The sequence below is a fragment of the Molossus molossus genome, unplaced genomic scaffold, assembly GCF_014108415.1.
Source record: "Molossus molossus isolate mMolMol1 unplaced genomic scaffold, mMolMol1.p scaffold_m16_p_4, whole genome shotgun sequence".
In the NCBI taxonomy this organism is placed as follows: Eukaryota; Metazoa; Chordata; class Mammalia; order Chiroptera; family Molossidae; genus Molossus; species Molossus molossus.
The window spans coordinates 88,103,508-88,126,763 of NW_023425377.1; the positions used below are offsets into that span (position 1 = coordinate 88,103,508).

At 38.0% G+C, this 23,256-nt stretch overlaps 1 protein-coding gene across 2 annotated transcripts in view; it reads right to left on the reverse strand.

Moving 5' to 3' along the window:
- Positions 1–1,938: 1,938 nt before the first annotated feature.
- SAP30 (Sin3A associated protein 30) overlaps positions 1,939–23,256 on the reverse strand; it is a 73,490-nt gene continuing 52,172 nt past the window's right edge. For both annotated transcript variants that reach the window (XR_004962034.1, XR_004962035.1), the window contains one exon: positions 1,939–2,118. The gene's annotated coding sequence lies outside the window, so the exon portion shown is untranslated. The remainder of the gene's footprint in view (positions 2,119–23,256) is intronic.

The window sequence follows — 23,256 nt, forward strand, 5'->3', positions numbered from 1 at the left end:
GATGGAGTCTGTGACTTCAGTCACACTCCCTCCCCAAGGGCATCATAGAAAAAATATTATTAACTCCCCAATTATTCCCTGACTTTCCAATTTAGTCACTTCAAAACTTTTCAGATTTGGCATCCCATGTTTATCTCATGACATGTTGTAAAGTAGAATAGGTAATAATTATGTAATTATTTTTTTCATTGTACAGAATCTGAAGGAAAGGTCCATTTCTTAGCAGGACCAGAATAACATCCACTCAGCTTTCTATCCATGCCTACTTTCCAGTATCTGGTGACTGGTGCCATACTCTACGTATACATTTCAGTGCCCAGTAAATAGACACATGAAATAAATATATGTAAATAACATTGAACATCTATGTACCCACATTTCAGGTTTACATTGAATTTAGTTCTATCAAGGAAATAAAATCAACCCCCTCCAACAAAACAAAGAAACAAATCCTTTTCCTAATAGTTACTCACTCACTCACTCATTTATTCAGTGATTACTGACCTTCTACTAAGTTCTAGGTATTATCTTTGATATTGTTCACTTCAGGGAGTGAGCCAGATAACATGTAAAACTACTTATCACAATGCCTGATGTGTGGGAGGAAATCAATAAAATTAAATTTCTTTTCTTCTCAAATTTTTATGCTTGAACTAATCAATGAATCAAAATGAATATTCAATTTAAAGAAAATCATTTGCTTTCAATCCAGTGTCAGCATTCCTTTATACCTTCCCTCAGAGTAGTTATATATTATAACACTTAGGTATGAGCTACTGAGCCAGGGTGAATAAACCACACGCAGCTTGTGATTCTTGGCTTGCCACCTTTTGTTGTAAAGGAGGCAAGGAAAAGATCAGTCAAGAGTCCTAATAGTAATAGACTGTATCTGTAAACACACACATAAACACACTTTTGGAAGGTTGTGTTGTTAATCCAGGCAAATAGCTTTGCAATAAAAAATAAGCATTTACTATCTTTTCTGATTGATTGAATTCAACTGTTATTTATAAGCAATTCATGAATTTATAGAAGTAGATGCAACATTAAAGCCAATAATGTCTGCCCCATCTGTTTCTATGTGACTTGTTTTTTCTTTTCTTTTTCTTTTCGTTTTTGGCTTAGCTCCCATGACTAGGTCACATATGGAGGAAAAAACAATCTGAGCCATCATCAGTTTTTACCTTTCCGCAGTTCTTATGATCTTTGCCAACTACCACCACCAAATTGATCATGTGGCCATCCACACTAATCCCTGAGACATCCAGAGTGAACAGATCCATGTATAAACAGACACAAAAGTAGTTGCAGGTCCAAGATATTTAAAGAACTCATCCATGACCTCTACTGGTCATGTTATTAAAATACAACAGCTTCCATTCTTTCAGCAGTGTTTCTGTGTTTTCATTCATTCATTCAACAGAAACGTTTTAGCACCTAGTATGTGCAGGCACTGTTTAAGGAACAACAGTAAACAAAATGGACAAAAACACCTTCCATCTTAAAATTCAGCTGGGGAGACATTAAACTATATGCATTATAAATACATTAATTGTAGAGTATATTGGGAGGTAATAATTGCCTTTAGAAAGAGAAAAAAAGTAAATTAAGGTATAAGAAATCAAGAGTATGGAGCATGGAGCAGGCAGAGCCAGAGAAGCAGGCTGTGTAGTTAAAACGGATGCTCAAGGCAAGTGTCAGTGAAAGAGTGGAATCAAGCAAAGAGTAGAAGGAGGTGAGAACGTCAGCAACTTAAGACCTAACACGTAGGTTCTCAAATTAGTTAAAGTAGACATCATCCTGGGAGCAAGGTTCTTTTTCACAGTGAGGTCTCAGGGAGATTTTGGAGTCAGACATTTGTTCAAATCCTGTATTGGTCAGCTTTTGCTAGAGCAACAAACAACCCCAAATTCTCAGTGGCTTAAAAAAACTACTTACTTTTTGTTACATTTCATGAGGGTTGCAGGTTACCTGTGGGCCAGGTGTGACTCTGATGGGCTCAGCTCAGCTGGCTTCAGCTCAGATCCCTGTATCATCTCATTCCAGGAGCCAGGGTTGAAAGGACAACGCCTCTCTAAGGCATGTTGTTCTCGCAGGGGAGGTTAGGAAGACGTGTGCCTAATCAAACCATGGAATTTAATTTTTTTTTTTTTATCCTCACCCAAGGACATTTTTGCATTTATCTTCAGATAGAACAGAAGGGAGAGAGGGAGGGAGAGAGAGAGAAACATCAATGTGAGAGAGACACATTGAGTGGTCACCACCCACACAACCCCAACTGGGGCCGGGGACAAACTGCAACCAAGGTACGTCCCCTTAGCGGGAACCAAACCCGGGACTCTCTGGTCAATGGGTCCGACGTTCTAACCACGGAGCCAAACCAGCCAGGGCCAAACCACGAAATTTAAAGCTTTGCTCACATGTGGCACCTATCAGGCCCATCACATTTCATTGACCACAGATAGTCGATTTGGCCAAGCCCAAAGTCACTGTGAGCAGGCAGTATATATCTGGTGCATATACAAAAGTAAGATAAAGGCAAGGAGGGAATGAATAATCATGAACAGATAATACACTATCACTGTAATGAGTTACCTAACCTGTCTGAATCTTGCTTGTCAATTTGTGAAATAGAAATAAGAACGACCTGTGAAGAATAAAGGAGATGTTTATAAATGTATTTAGCACAATAACTGGCTTATGATAAGAGACCAGTAAATGTTAGTATCCTGTTTTTGCCTTCTTCCACGGGTGGCATCATCACTCTGGCCCAATTCTTTTGGAGGCTTACTTAAGAGGCTACGGGGGTGTGTTGGAAAATTGAGGAGACTAGGATTCAAAAAATCTAGATTCAGTACTTACTTCCTGTGAATCCTGGATAAATTACTAATCTATACAATGAAGCAGTTGTTTATTTATTTTTTAAAATAATTTTTCTTTATTGATTTTAGAGAGAAAGGAAGAGACAGGGAGAGAGAGATAGAAACATCGATGAGAGAGAACATTGATTGGCCGCCTCCTGCATGCCTCTCACTGGGGATCGGACCCACAACCTGGGCATGACCGAGAATCAAACCGGAGACCTCTTGGTGCATGGGTCCATGCTCAACCACTGAGTCACACCAGTCAGGCAAGGCAGCTGTTTAAATGATCCCTAATGTTCCTTTCCAATGGTAAAGATCCTCAATTTGGGGCTAAAACATTTACAGTATGTTCCTCCTTTTTCTCCAGAGCCACTGTTTAGTTTTAACACCAGGTGGCGCAAGAAAACAACTTAAATGAAAAAGAAAAAGGCTTTTTTTTTTTTTTTTGGTGGTGAAAAAAGAAGAGTTCTAGACTACTACTTTCTTCTTATAGATGTTTATGAAACAGAACTCTTGCATATAATAGTTCCTCAGAAAGCACTACTCTGATGAAATGGCATCCAAAAACATAAAATAAACATTCTTGTCCTAGAACCTCATACTTTGGAAGACAACCTCAGGAACCCCAGACAATTTCTAGGGGTCGACTTTGAGTTTGGGAGCTGTCCTCTCTTTGAGCAGAAGTCTGAGATAACTGGAGCTCTGCTTTAGGACGACACATCCACTAACCATGTGATGGAAGCAAGGAGTGTCTGGCAAGGGGGAAAGTTGTTCAGGAGGCTCTTACAACATACCAGAGTCCGCATGCAAGAGCGAAATACAGTGGGAGTGAGCATAGAAGCGATAAGATGTTGCAGTGACAGAATGTCCAGAATTTGGCAACTATTTACATGAAGAGGCTTCAAGTAGGATAAGTCGTTATGAACAATGACTCCTGGATAACCAGTGACAGAAAGTGGCAAGATGACTGTGGAATGGCAGGATTGCTGCTCTTCCTGCACCTCTCGTATACTAAGAGAAGACACCATGAGTGTGCATGCCCTCTTAGGGACTTAGACCACCTCCTGATGTGCAAATGTGGGGCTAAAAGGCCAGACTTGCCTGTGCGCAGAGCATTGAAATGACCCAATGTGGCATTTGGTCTTTTCTCAAAAAATGTTTTCTTACACACAACTTTACTAGTGGTAGTGTAAAACCCCCGAGGCATTTTTCTGATGATAATGAGGGAGGCTATACATGTGTGTAGGGCAGGGGTATATGGGAAATCTTTATAATTTTCACTAGGTTTTGCTCTGAACCTAAAACTTCTCTAAGATAAAATCTATGTTTTAAAATCCTGGAGGACTCTGGGAAGATGATTGAGTAAGAAGCACTAAGAATCTGTCTCTCCTACTAGACAACAATTGCATTGGCAGAATCTGTATGATGTAATTTTGGAACCCTGGACAGTTTATTGAAAGCTTGCAACTTCCAGGGGGAGACTTTGGTCATTTTCAGCTCTCATCACAGTAGCAGCTACCCATTTCCACCTCAGTCATGGGCAGGCAGCTGTGCATGTGATCCTGGAGCAGCTTCCATATGCATACAGGAGCCAGGGTGGACAGAAAGGACCCTGTCCTCCAAGCTCAGGTACCCATTCCCCCATCAGTGCTTACTGCTTCTGATCACAGAGGTGAAGACAATGAGGCAAGCAGCCATTGCTGTTGCAACCCCTTCCATCAATGCAAGTCCTGCCCCATCTGGCTGAATGAGATACAGGAGATTTAAAGGGCCTATGACCACCTCCTGTTTTTTTATTCCCTTCATTTTCTTTCTTTCTTTCTTTGTTTCTTTCTTTCTTTCTTCCCCCCTTTTTTTAAAAAAATCTGTTTTTATTAATTTCAGAGAGAGAAAAGGAGAGGGAGAGAGAGATACAAACATTGATGTAATAGAGAAACAGCAATGGGCTGCCTCCTGTATGTCCCCTACTGGGGATTGAACCCACAACCTGGGCATGTGCACTGGCCAGGAATCAAACCAACAACGGTTTTGTGTGTATGATGCTCAACTAACTGAACAGCCAGGCTGTTCTTTTTTTTTTTTTTTTTTGCATAGGCTGTCTCTCTGCCAAGGGTCAGCCCCAGGTATAAACTCAGAGTTTTCTTGGGTCTTTTCTGAGCCTTTCCCTGGGCATGCCCAGTTACTTTCTAATATTCCCCTAATATGCAATTGTTCTTTAATGTCTGACTACCAAGAAGGGAAAAAGAAAAGGAAGAGGGTAGCCCGGCTGGTGTGGCTCAGTTAGCTGAGTGTTGTCCCGTGCACCAGGAGGTTGCCGGTTGGATTCCTGGACAGGGCCCATGGCTGGGTTGTGAGCTTGATCCCCAGTAGGGGACGTGTAGGAAGTAGCCAATTATGGATGTTTCCATCTCTCTTTCCCTCTCTCTTCCTCTCCCTCTAAAATCAATAAAAACATATTTTAAAAAAAAAAAAAAAAAATAAGTAAAATAAGAATAAACACAATAACAAAAGCAGCAAACCCTGGAAAGAAGAAGAATCTGAATTCCAAAGTTATCATATTATTAGATTCAAATGTTCAATTTCCAACAACAACAAAAAAGAGCAAGGTGTACAAAGAAACAGGAAAGTCTGGTGCATTCAAAGAAAAATAATCAATAAAAACTGTCCCTAAAAATGATCTGATAGCAAAAATATTAGATAAAGACTTTAAAATAGCTGTCTTAAAGAACTAGAGGAAGCCTTGGCCAATTTTGCTCAGTGGTTAGAGCGTTGGTCCTCAGACCAATGAGTCATGAGTTTGAATTTGGTCAAGGGCATGTACCTTGGTTGTGGTTTGTCCCTGGCCCTGTTCAGGGTCAAACGGGAGGCAGCCAGTTAATGTGTCTCTTTCACATCGATGTTTCTCTCTGAAGAAAAATGGAAAAATATTCTCAGGTGAGGATTAAAAAAAAACTATAGAAAAATGTGGGGGGGAAAATCAAGAAAACAATGTATAAACAAAATGGAAATATCAATAAAGAGACAGAAAACCTGAAAAGAAACCAAAGAGAAATTCTGGAGCTGAAAAGTTCAATGACTAAAATGAAAAATTCACTAGAGGGATTCAAAGGCAGGTGTGAATAGACAAAAGAAAAATATCAGCAAATTTGAGGAAAGGACAATGGAAATTATTGAGTCTGAGAAACAGAAAGAAAAACAATTTGGGAAAAGTGAACAGAGCGTTAGAGACCTGTGGGACTCCATCAAGTAGACCAACATACACATCGTGAAAATCCCAAAAGGAAAAAAGAGTGAGGGGCAGAGAGAATATATGAAGAAATAATAGCTGTACTTCTCAAACTTGATGAAATATATAAATAAAAACATCCAAGAGGCTCAACAAACTCCAAATAAGATAAACTCAGAGACCCACAGCAAGACACACTGCAATCAAACTTTTAAAAGCCCAAAACAGAGAAAATCTCAAAAGCAGCAAAAAGTAAATAATCACATACAAGGATACACAATAAAATTATGATCAGATTTCTATTCAGAAACTTTGAAGGCCAGAAGGCAGTGGGCAGATATAGTCAAAGGGTTAAAAGAAAAACTTGTCAACCAAGAATCCTGTATTTGGCAAAGTTGTCCCTTCAAAAGCAAGGAAAAAATCAAGTCATTCCAAGATAAACTAAAGTCAAGGAAGTTTGTTACCACTGGACCTGCCCTGCTAGAAATGCTCAAGGGAGTCCTGTAAGGTGAAATGAAAGAACACCCAAAGCTATAACAGAAATCAAAGTTGTACAAAGAAATAAAGATTTCAATAAGGTAAATACATGGAAAGTTATTTTAAAAACAGTATTATTGTAATAATGGTTTATAACTACACATTTTGTTTTCTACACGATTCAAGAGACTAATACATTTAAAGAAAAAAGTGTAGTCTAAAACCTAGTATTATTGTAATCCTGCTTTCTACATTAAGACTAATGCTTTTAAAACAATTACTAGTTTATGCTTTGGAGTACACTATGTACAAAGATGTAACGTGATGACATCAGCAGCTGAAAGGAGTGGACATGGAGGTGTAAAGAAACACAGTTTTTGTATGTTATTGAAGTTAGGCTAATATAAATTCAAATTATAGTGTTATAACATTAGAAAATTAAATGTAATTCTTATGGTAACCATAAAGAAAATAGATTGTATACAAAAAAAAATGAGAAAGGACTTTAAACATTTCACTACAAAAAAATCAACTAAACACAAAAGAAAACAGTAATGTAGGAAATGAGGGATAAAAAAGCTATAAGGCATTTAGAAAACAAATAGCAAAATGGCAGAAAGAAATCTCTCCATATCAGTAATTACTCTAAATGTAAATGGAGTAAACTCTCCAATCAAAAGACAGAGATTAGCAAAAAGGATAAAAATATATGAATCACCTATATGTTATCCACAGGAGATCCAAAGACACAAATGGACTAAAAGTGAATGGATAGAAAAAGATATTTTATGCATTAGAAGCCAAAGATAGCATGAGTGGATATATTAATATTGGGAAAAATAAACTTTAGTTGGGAAAAGTTCGTAAGTCAAAAAATGATTTTGTGTATATATATATATATAATATATATGCATTAAAACTATATATATGTGTATATATATGTATATATATGTGTGTGTATATATATATATAGTTTTAATACAAAAAGCAGATATAACAATTATAAACATTTGAGTACCTAAAGAGAGACCATCAAAATATATGAAGTAGCCCTGGCCGGTTTGGCTCAGCGGTTAGAGCGTCGGCCTGCGGTCCGGAGAGACCCGGGTTCGGTTCCCGCTAAGGGCACGTACTTCAGTTGCAGTTTGTCCCCGGCCCTGGTTGGTCGTGCGGGTGGCAGCCACTCGATGTGTCCCTTCACATCGATGTTTCTCTCTCTCTCTGTTCCTCTCTCTCCCTCCCGCTCTATCTGTACAAAAAATGGAAAAATATCCTCGGGTGAGGAAAAAAAAAAAAAAAAAATATATGAAGTAAAGCTAACAAAATTGAAGGGAGAAATGAGAGAGTTCTATAGTAATAGTTGGAGACTTCAACATCCATTATCATAATAATGGATAGAACAGACAGTAGTAAAGAAACACATACTTAATATAACAGATATAACAGACATGTACAGAACAGCATACATACTCTTCTCAAGTGTACGTGAGATATTTCCCCGGGCAGACCATATGTTAGGCCACAAATTAAGTCTCAGTAGATTTTTAAAAGGCAGATATCATATAAAGTATCTTCTCCAACTACAATGGGCAGAATTTAGAAGTCAATAACTGAATACAAAATTTACAAAACTGTTGAAGTTTTAAACCAATGAATCAAAGAAGAAATCACATGGGAAATTAGAAAATACTTAGAAACTAATTAAAACATGCCAAAATTTATAGGATGCTGTGAAAGTAGTGCTAATTGGAGAAATTTATAATAAACACTTACATTAAAAACAAGAAAGATCTGGGAGCATTTGAGATCATGCTCTAAAGCATGTCATCAGTTTGGTTCAAATACAGTACTATAAAAATTTTTTTAAACAAAACATGAAAGATTTCAAATCAACAAACTAACTTTATAATTCAAGGAATTAGAAAAAGAAGAATAAACTAAAGCCAAAGCAAGCAGAAGGAAGAAAATAATACAGATTAGAGCAGATATAAACAAAATAGATATAGAAAATCAATGAAAACCAAAATTGGCTTTTAAAAAAATTAACAAAATTGACAAAACTGTAGTTACACAAACTAAGAAAACAAGATAAAAGAGTCAAATTACTAAAATCAGAAAGGAAAGTAGGAATGTTACTATTGATTCTATAGAAATAAAAAGGATGTAAGAGTATTATGAAATATTGTATGGTAACATTTCTTTTTTTAAAATATGTTCTTATTGATTTTTTAGAGAGAGAGGAAGGGAGAGAGAGATAAAAATATCGATGTGAGAGAGAAACATTGATTGATTGGCTGCCTCCTCCATGCCTCCTACTGGGGATTGAGCCTGCAACCCAGGCATATGCCCCAACCAGAAATCGAACCAGGATCTCTCAGTCCATGGGACGACACTCAGTCCACTGAGCCACACCAACCACGCCATATGGAAACATTTCTTAATTTATTTGATGAGGCCATTATTACCCTCATACCAAAGCCAGACAAACACATTAAATGAAAAGAAAATGATAGAGCAATATCCCTTATAAATATTGATGCAAAAATCCTTAACAAAATACTAGAAAATAAAATTCAAGAGCATATTAAAATGGTTATGCACCATGACCAAATGGGATTTATTCCTGGAATGCAAGGATGGTTCAACATACAAAAATCAATTAAGGTGATATACCAGCATAAAGGAGGAAAAAAACACATAATTATGCCAATTGATGCCTAAAAATGCATTTGAAAATATTCAACACTCTTTCATGGTAAAAATATTATATAAACAAGAAATAGATGGAAATTACCTCAACACAATAAAAGCTATATGTTAAAAAATTTACAGCAAACAGCATACCCAGTGGTGAAAAATTGAAGCCTTTTCCTCTAGTATCAAAAACAAGACAAAGATGCCCAAATTCACCACTCTTCTCTACCCAATACTGGATTCTGGCCAGAGTAATGAGGCATGAAAAAGAAATAAAAGGCATACAAATTAGAAAAAATGAAGTAAAATGATCTCTGCTTGTATATGATATGATCTTATATGTAGAAAACCCTAAAGTTCACATAGAAAAATACTGTTAGAAGTAATAAATGAATTCATCAAAGTAGCATGATACAAAGTCAACACACAAAAATTAGTTGTAATCTGAAAAGGAAATAAAACAATTCCATTTCTAATAGCATGAAAAGAATAAAATACTTAGGAATAAACTTAACCAGAAAGGTGAAAGACTTATACAATGAAAACTATAAAACATTGATAAAATAAATTTTATTTTATTTTATTTTTTTCTTTCTTTATTTTTTAGAGAGGAAGAAAGAGGAAGAGAGAGATAGAAACATCAATGAGAGAGAACAACAACTGACTACCTCCAGCATGCTCTCCATTGGGGATTTGGCTCATAGCCTGGGCATGTACCCTGACCAGGAATCAAACCAGCAACCTCTTGGTGCATGGGTTGATGCTCAACCACTGAGCCACACCAGCCAGGTTGAAATAAATTTTAAGTCATAATAGCCTTAGCTGGTGTGGATCAGTTGGTTGGAGTGCTGTCCTGTGCACTAAAGGGTCACAAGTTCAATTCCTGGTCAGGGCAAATATGCAGGTTGCATGATCTATCCTGGTGGGTGCATGTGGGAGATAACCAATTGACGTATCTCTCTCGCATCAATGTTTCTCTCTCTCTTCCTTCCTTCTCCTTTTCTCTCTCTCTGGAATAAATTTAAAAAAAAAAGAAGAAGACATCCTAAATGTAACACATCCCATGTTCATGGATTGGAAGACCTAATATTGTCAAAATGTCAATACCACCCAAAGTGATCTACAGATTAAATGCGATTTGTATCAAAATCGCAATGACTTTTTTTTTTTTTCTGAAATAAAAAAAAAATTCCCAAAATTTATACAGAATTTTAAGGGACATTGAATAGCTAAAACAATCTTGGGGGACAGAAAGGAAAAAAAAAAAAAAGAACAAAAATGAAGGATCAACACTTGATTTCAAAACCAACTACAAAGCTACAGTAATCAAAACAGTGTGGAACTGGCATAAAAACAGACATATATACCAATGGAACAGAATAGAGAGCCCAGAAATAAACACTTGCATATATGGGCAAGTGATGAGGATGCCAAGACCATTCAGTGAGGGAAAGGACTCTTTCAACAAGTGGTGCTGGCAAAACTGGATATCCACATGAAGAGTTGGACTCTTATCTAACACCACATATAGAAATTAACTCATAATAAATCGAAGACCTTAATATAAGACCTAAAACTCTTTGAAGACAACATAAGTCAAAAGCTCCACAAGCAGAATTTAGCAAATAATTCTTTGGATGACACCATATTGGACATCATAAAAATTTTAAAGTTTTGTGCATCAAAAATACCATCAGAGTGAAAAGGTAACCTATAGAATAGGAGAAAATATTTGCGCCCTGGCCAGTTTGGCTCAGTGGTTAGAGCGTCGGCCTGCAGTCCGGAGGAGAAAATATTTGCAAATCATATATCTAATTAATATCTGGATTAATATCCATAACACATAGTAAACTCCTAAACCACAATGACACAGAAAACAAACAACCCAATAAAAAATGGGCAAAGAACTTGAACAGACATTTCTCTAAAGAAGATATACAAATGACTAATTAAGCACATGAAAAGATGTTCAACATCACTAATCATTAGGGAAATGTAAATTAAAACTACAATGAGATACTACCTCACACTGATTCAGATGGCTACTATCAAAAAATTAAAACAAGAGTTGGCAAGGGTGTAGAGTAATTGGTACCCCTGTGTACTGTTGGTGGGTACAGCTGCCATAAAAAACAGTAATGGAGGTTGCTCAAGAAATTAAAAATTGAATTATCATATGATCCAGCAATTCTACTTTTGGGTATATACCTAAAGTAATTGAAAGCAAGTTCTCAAAGAAATATTTGTATACCCATTTTCAATAGATAAAACATAAAAACAACCTAATTGTCCACTGACAAATGGATAAGCAAAATGTAGTTTGTACATACATGGAATATTATTCAGCCTTTAAAAAATGAAGAAAATTGACAATATACTATGACATGCATAAACCTTGAGGACATTATGATAAAATAAGGCAGTCACAAAAATACAAATACTGTATAATTCCATCTATATGAGGTATTTAGAGTAGTCAAATTCACAGAGACAGAAGTAGAATGGTGGTTGCCAGGGACTGGGGGCAGGGAGGAATGAACAGTTGTTTAATAAGAACAGGGTTTCAGCCCTGGCCAGTTTGGCTCAGTGGTTAGAGCGTCGGCCTGCGGTCCGGAGAGACCCGGGTTCGGTTCCCGCTAAGGGCACGTACTTCGGTTGCAGTTTGTCCCCGGCCCTGGTTGGTCGTGCGGGTGGCAGCCACTCGATGTGTCCCTTCACGTCGATGTTTCTCTCTCTCTCTCCCTTCCTCTCTCTCCCTCCCACTCTATCTGTACACAAAATGGAAAAATATCCTCGGGTGAGGATAAAAAAAAAAAAAGAACAGGGTTTCAGGTTTTCAAGATACAAAGTTATGGAGGTGGATGGTAGTGATCACTGCACAACAATACGAATGTATTTAAAATCACTGAACTGTACCCTTTAAAATGGTTAAGGTAGTAAATTGTATGTTATGCGTTTTTTACCACAATTTTAAAAAATTGAACAAAATACACAGCAGCAAAACTAAAAAAGAAAAGAGAAATTCCCTGATATTTCTCTAGCCTCTTGTAAGTGGATGTGGCAATGTTGTTACCTGGCACAGCAGAAGGAACAGTGAGTAACTTTGGGGCCAGATAAGCTAAGGTTTAAATCCTAAAATCCAGGTCCACAGCAACTCACTTCTCCTGTGTAAACTTGACCAGAAGAGAGCATGTTTGTGTTAGGCTTCTAAGATACTATATTGCCTTGAGCAAGTTACTTAGTGTCTCTGAGAGTCCCAATCCAATCCCATCCAAAACCTTAGGAAAATAACATCAATCTCACAGATTTGCCATGAGAAATAAAGGTAGTGTGGCTACAGCGTTAAGTAATCAGTAAAAGTCAATTCTCTTTCCTTTTAAAAAGGCCATCCAAGTCACCTGATGTGAATCTGTCAGACAAACTCAACATCAGCACAGAGACAGATATAGTGGCCTTGGTTATCTGCGGCCACTTTTTGTAAGAAATGCTGAGCTCTCATGATGTGAGATACTCAAAAATTAAATCTATTCGGCTGGCTTATAGTTTGAGACCGGATATTTACTGGTCCACAATAAGTAAAGGGGAAGAAGGAGTTACACAACACATCTCTGTTCTCATTACTCAATCTCTACCCAACTGAACTCCTTGCTTCATGAGAGGTCAGCCACAGCCCCTGAAAGGAGTAAACATACTGAAGAGCAAACCCCACTTTGTCATTTCTCAGAACTTTTATAAATCTCAGTAGCAGGGGATGTATCTCTTACTTTATTTATGGAATTACTATTTTGAGACAATTTTCACAATAGTTATCAATTGTAGTCCTTTGGCCAACTTTCCAAATTGAGTAATGAAGAAATTCACATGCAGTATTAATTTTTCTATTTTTCATTTAAAGGGAAGATAGCTTGCTCTTTTCAAGGGATACAGGGCAATTTCTGGGGTGTAAGGCTAGCAGATCATTTCCCCAGTTGGGTCATTGCTGCTTCCATCTCACCCTGAAGATGGGTAAAAATTATGAGTCACCAAAAGACCAATGGACAAATGTCCTACAGCAAGCAAGTGTGCAGTATCCACCAAGGGGTGTTCACTACTTACTCCCTAGAAAAGAAACTAAGAAAGGGTAACAGATGGTGCTCCACCTTTATAACAGTCAGGGGTGAGAGTGCCATTGGAAGTCATAGAAGCATATATTCTCTCTGATGGGGGGAAATGGGCAAAGCGCTACACCCTCCCATAGCTACAGTGAGCGCAGCTGACAGGAAGAAATACTATTTGAATTCCGTTCTCATGGATGACAACACTCTATCCTTTCTTCCTTGAACTCAAGTCACTCCCCCTTTCAAGCTACTTGATCAAGGGGTATGAGGGGTCTGGGTACAAACTGTTTGGTAGCATAATTCTTCCTTTCTCACCCCTTGCTGAAGGACCCTTGGCACACCATTGTTGGTCTCATCATGGCCCACCCTCTCAAGATAAAGAGGACAGCAAGGACCACAAGAAGCTGTTTGTTAGTTGGTGAAACTAGATGGTCACAGTATGATTACAGATAACAAAATACATTTCCTAAGGCTCAGGGCTCTAAGACACTAGGATGCATTATAGAGAAGATAATTTAGAATTTCCCTGGGCTGATTTTATCTATCTATCTATCTATCTATCTATCTATCTATCTATCTATCTATTTTTTTATTAATTTGTTTTTGTTACAGATATTTTTCCTTTTTCATTGACACCCTCCTCCCCACCCCCTCACCCCATCCCTAGCTTTGCTGTCTATGTCCATTGGTTATGCATACATGCATGTAAGTCCTGCAGCTTATCTCTTCACCCCAACACCCTCTCTTCTGAGGTCTGTCAGTTTGTACCCTACCTCTATGTCTCTGGGTCAATTTTGTTCATCAGTTTGTTTAATTCATTATATTCCACAAATAATTAATATCACGTAATATTTGTCTTTCTCTGCTTGGCTTGTTTTGCTTAGCATAATACTCTCCAGATCCCTCCATATCATCTCAAAGGATAAGAGATCTTTCTTTCTTACAGCTGCATAGTATTCGATTGTGTACATGTACCACAGCTTTTTTATTCACTCACCTACTGATGGACACTTGGGCTGTTTCCAGATCTTAGCTATTCCCCAGGCTGATTTTTAAAAAGCAAGAGGAGAGATGATTCTTTGGGATGGTTTGTGTTGAATTTAAAGAGACATACAGACATCTGGGAAGCAAGCCTGGGGCTGCTTGGGTGGAGACTCGCAGGATGGCAGTACAGAGGAGTGGTCCAGTGTTCTGGGGTCTGGCACTCCGCTGTGCAGGTCCAAAAACCCAATTTTGTCTGTAACTGCTGGGCAATCTGTTTGCAGGCTAACCTGTGCTAACCAAACCCTCCAAAGACTGACATATCTAACAGAACACAAATGTATTTATTTGTAAAAGCTATATAATAACTTTCCAGTGAACTCAATCCTGCCCATTAATAGGGTAGTTGGGAGACCTCATTCATAATCAGAATGTTATTTGTTGAACAAAGATTCCAAACAAAAGAGCTGGATAAACTTAAGGAATGTTTCATCCGGGTATTGGACAGTTTTCTGAGTGGAATGTGTTTTTCAGGTGATCTGAACACCAGGGACCTCCAGGAAAAGTGTCTCTCCTCTGGCAAGTGTTCTCACTGCCTTGTCTCCCCTTGTCTAAACAAATGCAGATGACCTCTCTACTACATCTCCAACCACGTTAACCCCCATTTTCTTCAGATGAGATACAATACAATGCTCACTGCTTTTTTTTCTATTCAGTCATTTTCCTGAACCTCATCCTGGCCCATGTTAACTCTCCCCATCTTCTCAGTCCATCATTACCAACTCTCAGAGAGAGTTACTGATGGTTGGTTTCTTTAATTATGTGTTGGTTCTTATTACTTCCTCTGATGAAATGATTTTCAAGTTCCGGGGGCATTTTTATACGCGTGTAACAAGTTCCTACAGCCTGACTGGAGGCAGAAAGATGCCTCCTGTAGCCCTGCTCAGCACCAATTTTTCTCTTCATCTGCGGAGTGCATTTATAACAAGTTTTATTTGTTTTGCCTCTATACATTCCTGCCTTCCTAGAGGAAGAGGTGAATAAACAACCTTACCTCTCCCCCAAAAAAAGCAATTTTTTTTCACTTTAGGTGGGCCATCTGTTTCTTCTAATACAGTTCTGCTTTGAGTTGAATTGAATACTTCTTGTCCCAGGCATTTTGCCAGCTGAAGGCTCCAGGAAATGGAGCAACTAAAAGTGGTTTCCTTGTGATGTCAGACCTTTTTTTTTTTTTTTTAAATGCAACCTAAGGACTTAACCCAAAGGAAATTGTGCATCACTGTGCACAGGGGTGGTTCATAGAGTGGCAAGGGTCCCAAAGTAACAACCAAATTGTATATGAATTTCCTAAGAATCCCATTGAGGCATGTTGGCAGATCCAGCAGTGAGCCAGTTAAATGGAGGGGGAAATTGAGTACTTGCTTTGGACCCAAAGCAGACCCCTAGCTAAGGGTTCTCAACCTTTGATGAAAATCCAGTTCACTTCTAGAGTTTTCAATCTTCATGCCTTGGTACCACTCACTGGCTGCTTCTGATGCCCAGCATGTTGAGAATAATTTCCCCTAAACTAGTGGGGATCAGAGACCTCTTCTTAAGTTTCCAAGCTATTGGTGGGTAAAACATTACTGAAGGCAGAAAGAGTGTCAAAATGTACAGGCTGCACAACAAGAGAAATGAGTGACAAAGTGAAAAGACAACCTACAAAATGGGAAAAATATTTGCAAATAATATATCTGATAAGGGGTTAATATCTGAAGTATATAAAGAAATTCATACAACTCAGTAGCAAAAAAGCAAATAATCCAAATTAAAAATAGGCAATACACCTGGCTGGTGTGGCTCAGTTGATTGGGCATTATCCCATGCACCAAGAGTTTGCCTATTAGATTCTGGCCAGAGCACACGCCCAGGTTGCAGGCTATTCCCAGTAGGGGGTGTGCAGGAGGCAGCTAGATGATGCTTCCATCTCCCTCTTCCTCCCTCTTTCTAAAATTAAAAACTAAATATTTTTAGTAAAAATAAATAAAAAATAGGCAACATGATTAAACAATTGCACTTCAGAGCATGTATCTGAAGGAAACAAAATCACTATGTTGAAGAACTATCTAGCAGTATAATTTACAATAGCCAAGATATGCAAAAACCCAAGACTTGCCCATCAATGGATTAAGGGATAAAGAAGTTGCAGTATATTAATACAATAGAACATTCAGTCATAAAAACAGAAAGAAGAAAATGCTGCCATTTGTGACAACCTGGATGGAACTTGAGGGCATTATGTTAAATAAAATAAGTCAGACAAAGGCAAATACTCCGTGGTTTCACTTATATGTGAAATATAAAACATAAATAAATTCATAAGAAATCATATTTATGGTTACCAGAGGTGGCAAATGGAGGGAGGGGATGGGGAAATTGAATAAAGGTAGTCAAAAGGTACAAATTTCCAAGGATAAGGTAACTACTGGAGATGTAATGTATAACATTATAACTATAGTGAACACTGTTGTATGGTACATTTGAAAGTTGTTTAAGAGAGTAGATCCTAAGAGTTCTCATCACAAGAAGAAAATTTTTTATTTCTTAAGTCTACATGAGATGATAGATGTTAGCTAAATTGTGTGTGGTGATCATTTGACAATATATGTAAGTCAAGTGATTGTGCTGTCCACCTTAAACTTATACAGTGCTGTATGTCAAATAAATGTCAACAAAACTGGAAAAAAATAAGCAGGCTTAACCCAGAATCATGAACTGCGGAAGGCAACAGTAAAGTCAGGGTGGTATGTTTTCAATACTGTTTCAATACTCAGGTTGTTTTCAATACTGTTATCCAGAGACTCAGGGTTGTAGTAAGGAGTAAGAGATGACGAGAATAAGGCAGCCTTAGTTTGGCAACTGTGAGCCACTCAAGCCAATAGAGGGGTTTTTATCCTGATGCAGCTCAGGAGTAGAGAGAATCAGCAAGGGCAACACTGCTTGATTGACTTTAAGAGATAAAGCAAAATTGCTTCCAGGAATCAACACATAAATAGGGGACCCATTTTATGGAGCTAAGAGGCAGAAGAAGTGATAGATATCATGAGTTAGAAAAAAAAGCATCCATACATTATTCTAACATATGTAGTAGAAGACCTGAGACCTTCTGAACTACTCAGAAGGGATTGGGCCATGGCTGCTATTCAGCTAATACTCACTGCATGGTGTTAGTGCAGGTTCAAATACAGAAATACTGCCTTGATGATTGGTAAATAGCTTAAATTAGACACGTCACAGAATGACAACATCCAATAGCCATTGCATAGGTGGTGATGGGGCTTGGGACTGGTGCACCTGGACATTGGGGCATTAGCTGAGCAGACCAAGGTGATAGCTGAAGGGAACATAGTCCCTGCCTGCTACTGAGGAGGGGCCCGGATTGGCAGGAGTGGTGGGACAGGCCTGGTTGATGGCAGTGTTGTAGGTGAGGGGAAGGAAAGGCCCTCCAGGTCCAGGCTGTGTGAGAAGCACTAGCATCCAGAACATGAGGGACAACCTACCCAATCACCCTCCCACTGTAGCAAGTGCCTGGCCCCAGATCTAATGACTATTACTTTCATGAGGAGGTCACTGGAAGAGTTTGGCACAGTTTACTCCACAAAACTGTGCTTAGAGACAAGCCACTTTTAGTTTTATGAGAGCTCATCAAACATAAGATTACACCAGTACTGTCTAAAATGTAATAATTATTTAGAAATTATTAGAGTGATTTGATGATCATTTCACCTTGGATCACATGGTAAGTAGTTTCACAACATACAGTTTAGAGAACAGAAAGAAAATATTTTTTTATTTTATTTTATATGAATTGTTGTAGTTTCATTTCTTTAATTTATTTTTGTTACAGATGTTTCTCCCCCACTTCCCCATTGATTCCCTCCCCCCTATCCCCTCCAACCCCGGCCTCAGCTTTGTTGTCTATGTCTACCGGTTATGTGTACATGCATATAAGTTTTGTGGTTTATCCCTTCCCTCCCCCCGCTTCTGAGGAATGTCAGTCTGTACCCTACTTCTATGACTCTGGGTCTATTTTGTTCATCAGTTTGTTTAGTTCATTATATTCCAGAAATAAGTGAGATCATGTGATATTTGTCTTTCTCTGCTTGGCTTGTTTCGCTTAGCATAATACTCTCCAGGTCCTTCCATGTTGTCTCAAAGGATAAGAGATCTTTCTTTCTTACAGCTGCATAGTACTCCATTGTGTATATGTACCACAGCTTTTTTATCCACTCATCTACTGATGGACACTTGGGCTGTTTCCAGATCTTAGCTACTGTAAATAGTGCTGCTATGAACATAGGGATACATATATTCTCTCTGATTGGTTTTCCAGGCTTAGAAAAAAAATATTTCAAAATTTTATTTATATACTGATTATTTATATGTTGATTACATTTACTTATAAAACTTACATTGCCATACAAGTTATTAAATATCATCTTTAGACTGGACAATGTGGAACTGGGGGATAGTGATTCAGCTGGCGGGTTTGAAATGGCTTCATTGTATCCCTGTCCCCATCCCAGGTTGGTCTGACTTGGGCAAATATGGGCTTCATTTAATTTACAAATGAGCTGTCACTCCTGTTCTCATACTTCCTAATTCTTCAGAAGGATCTGTTCTGCAGCTGCAAGGAACAAACTATGCAAAAGAAATGGCAATGTTCGGTTTTTAGTAATTTTGCCAAGACAGTGAAGGCCAGAAGTTTATGCATTCAACAAATAGTTATTGAGCACCTGTGCCAGGCACAGTTCCCAGCACTGAAGATATGTAACAATAAAATAGACAAAAACTCTTATTTATGGAGCCAACAAGTGATTGCAGGTGGTGCTCATCTGTCAAAGGCAAAGGATAGATGAAGCCAAAGAGAAAGTTGTGATCTCATTTCCGCGCCCTCTCCTGCACACTCTGCCTTCCTTGGGTTAGTCATTAGCACATTGTGATGAACACCACAGAACTAGGAGCTAATCTACTCTGGGACAGATAAGCAATTATATAGTATCTAAATCTGCCATTCAAAAAGCACTTTCCAACAAGTGTTCCTTGGAATCTAGTCCCTCAAAATGTTTAGTTAAAAAAGAAAAGGTTCAACCCTGGCTGGTCTTGCTCAGTGGTTAGAGCGTTGGCTCACAGACCAAAGAGTCTGGGTTCAATTCCAGCCAGGGGCATCTACCTTGGTTGCAGTTTGTCCTCGGCCCCTGCTGGGGTCATGCAGGTGGCAACCAATCGATGTGTCTCTCTCACGTGGATGTTTCTCTCTCTCTCTCTCTCTCCCCCCCACACACACACTCTGTCTGAAGATAAATATAAAAATATCCTTGGGTGAGGATTAAAAAAGAAAAGAAAGAAACTCTGCTTAAACAGAGTTGGCAAACATTTCAGCTCTGCAGATTGAAGATTCACAATGAACTGGCATATTAAATCTAATCTGTATGACCTCCATCAGTTTTGGATTCACACTTTGGTCATCTGTCTTTATTTTTCTAATTGCTTCCTTAAGCCTTCATTCTTCTGTACTGGAGATAATTCAGCATCTCTCTTAAAGACTCCCCCATTCCCCAAATTGTCCAGAAACCCTGGAAATTTACTTAATCCAAAAGGAGCAATCTTGTTTCAAAGTATCATGTGGAAAGAACTGACTAGTCCATTAAAAGTTCTGATTTTAATCACCTCTGCATGTTGTCATTGCTGAAAACTGGTTCCAACAGGCTCCAGTGTGTCCTTGTCCTACCCTAAGGTCATCCTTTCTGCTGCAGAACCCTGTGCAGGCAGCAGGATGTCACTGAGAACATGGACTCCCAAGATGACAGTTTATTGGAATTAGGCTCACACAATCAGCCACTGTTCACCAAACATGACAGTTTTGCCCAAGTGGCCACATATAATTGGGTTTCTAACCACAGCTGTACACTGTATCTAGAACACGCTGTCTCCAACAAACCTCAGGGTCCTGGTGTTGGGTCTAAGTCACTGAGCCAGACTCCCTCTCTCTTCTTGGGGAAATGTTAATATTTTTTGCTACCAGAGGACCTCTGTCAGGGATATCTCAGCCATTTAGAAAGTTCTAATTAAGTTGAATCTCAAAATAAAAGGAGATAGGATCTTGATCCCTTTCCTTTTTGAGGATGCTTGACTTTAGGTAAGTTTAATTTGGCATATGTATTAAGTTACAAATCACTGCAAATGTTTCTGGGTTAGAATACTTAAAAATCATTGGTTATGAATAATTTGGCCCAAGTTGTTTATTGAATTTTTATTTGATAGGTAGCTAAAATCTGGAAGGAGCACTTATAAAGATTCATGGGAGCAAAGGATAGAAAGAGACTAGTATATTGGAGGTAATTAAGTATCTGAAGGGCCCCCTGTCACATGGGGGAAAGCAGGGCAATGAAAGAGAAAGGTTTTTTCCTATTATAATTTTGTGTACCAAAAGGGGTGTAATCTATCTACAGAGCCCCCCACCTAATACATCATAAGGTATGTTCTCCTTCAGAGAGAATTAGACTCCCAAGAATTCTCTCCTGAATTCTTTCCACTGAACTAAAAGGCCCTAAAACCCTCCGGGCTTCTTGGTAAGCCAGTCCTTATCTCTCAATGAGTCAGGCTCCTAATGGAGAAATCACAGAACCTATTCAGTCAGAGAAGAAAATCCCAGCATTTGCCAGCATGCTTTAGACTCATTAATTTCCAAACACTAAAAAGGCCATAATTTTAAAATATATGTTTTTATTGATTTTTTAGACAGACAGAAATCGAAACATTGATGACAGAGAGAAATATCAATCGGCTGCCTCCTGCACGCCCCTCACTGGGGATCGAGCCCACAACCCGGGCATGTGCTCTGACTGGAAATCAAACTGAGACCTCTCAGTCCATGGGACAACGCTCAATCCACTGAGCCACACTGGCTGGGTAAAAGGCCACAATTTTATGGAGAGGAGAAATACACTGAACAAGTATGATAGTCTATAAGTCCCTCATTCTCACTGGTACTTGGCCTTCTCCATTTACTCAAATATCTTACCTTAAGACACAAAATAAAATATAGCACACACTGTTAAAGCTTTCTTGATAGCAGGATATTTTATACTCAGCCTTACTAGACTAGATAACACAAGTCACTTGGATACTGTGGGAAAATACAGTGAAGATTCTGTAAGGTGGTAACAATATAGGGACAATTTTTTTTTTTTTTTGGTATGTGCCCCTTAGCGGGAACCGAACCCGGGACTCTCTGGTCCACAGGCCAACACTCCAACTGCTGAGCCAAACTGGCCAGGACTATAGGGACAATTTTTATTGATCCATCTCCAAAGAAGGAGACTCTTTGGAATACTGGTATTAAAGACAAAGACCAATTTACCATTTGATAGAAGATAGTGTTGTAGAAAGGCCTTTTATTTATTTATTTTTTTGGTAGAATTGTTGTGTTTAGACTTTTAGTGACATATTTCACTCCCACTCTAATGTATACCCATATCCTATGGAATAACAAGTTGTGTTTTAATAGGATTATACTGTATGTAAAGCACATCACGTGTTTAGAGATGAAATACCCTGGGAAATTATTTTTATTTCTTACTATTCTGTGGCATTTCATGTGTCTTATCTGATATGTAGACACATAAAGGGAGCTGGTTTTGTTACTCCAATACTGTGTTGTATTTATTACTCCAACTTGAAAATACTTTTATTTGGATTTTCAAACGTGTAATTTTTAGCATGTTTTATTAGTGAGGGAGCAATAAAGGAACAATTTTGCAGCTAAGTTGACACTTATAAATCTCCCTGTTTGAAATGGCCACAGAAGACCACAGGTCTGCTCATGTTTTAAAGACTATTAAATGTACATACTTCTAAAGTGTCCTATATTTAAATTTCTCTTATTCTATGAAATATTTATGTGTTCATTGTTTATACTTTTATTTTTAAAAAGTGCCTGATTCTGAATAGATTTATTATGTGAAAGTGTTTATTATTTTTAAATAGCTATATTTGACAAGCCGTATAAAAGCCTGATAATTACAAATCAATAATTACAATCAACCTGAAAACTAAATGTTAAACAGATACTGAACAATTTATTTGAAAACTTATGTCTACACAAAACCTGCATACAAATGTTTATAGCACCTTTAGTCATAATTGCAAAAACTGTAAGCAACCACGATGACCTTCAACAACTGAAAGGATTTAAAAAACAACAACTGTGGTATATCTCTACCATGGAATATTAGTCAGTGATAAAAAACAAATAAATTATCAAGCCATGAACAATACATGGATCACTCTTAAATATATATTTGCTGAGTGAAAGAAGCCCGTCTATACAAGCTCATTACTATATGGTTTCAACTATATGACCATTTGGGAAAGGTAAAACCATAGGAATGGTTAAAAAGATCAGTGGTTACTAGGCGTTTCAGATAGGCGGAGGGCTGAATAGGTGAAGCACAGGAGATATTTTAAGGCAGTGAGACTATTATGTATCATAATGTAATGATGGATACATGAATGGTGGTGGATGCATTTGCCAAAACCCCACAGACCTTCACTGCACAAAGACTGGAACTTAATGCATTATATATATATTATATATATATATGTATATATATATTTTTTGAAGAGGTTGGATGTTACAGGATGGAATGCAGAATGTGACAAAAAAATCTAACTATATTACAAATGAATGAAACCACCTCACTGAAGAATGTGGTGGAGAGAAAGGTGCTGACCTAAATAACTTTGGAGATAGAGTCTATAAAACTGAAGCCAGAAAGCACTGTATATAAACACTGGACTCCAGTTGATAAAGTTATTGATTACAGAATATGACCTAGCATTTCTGATACTGCTGTACATGTATACAGGATTGAAC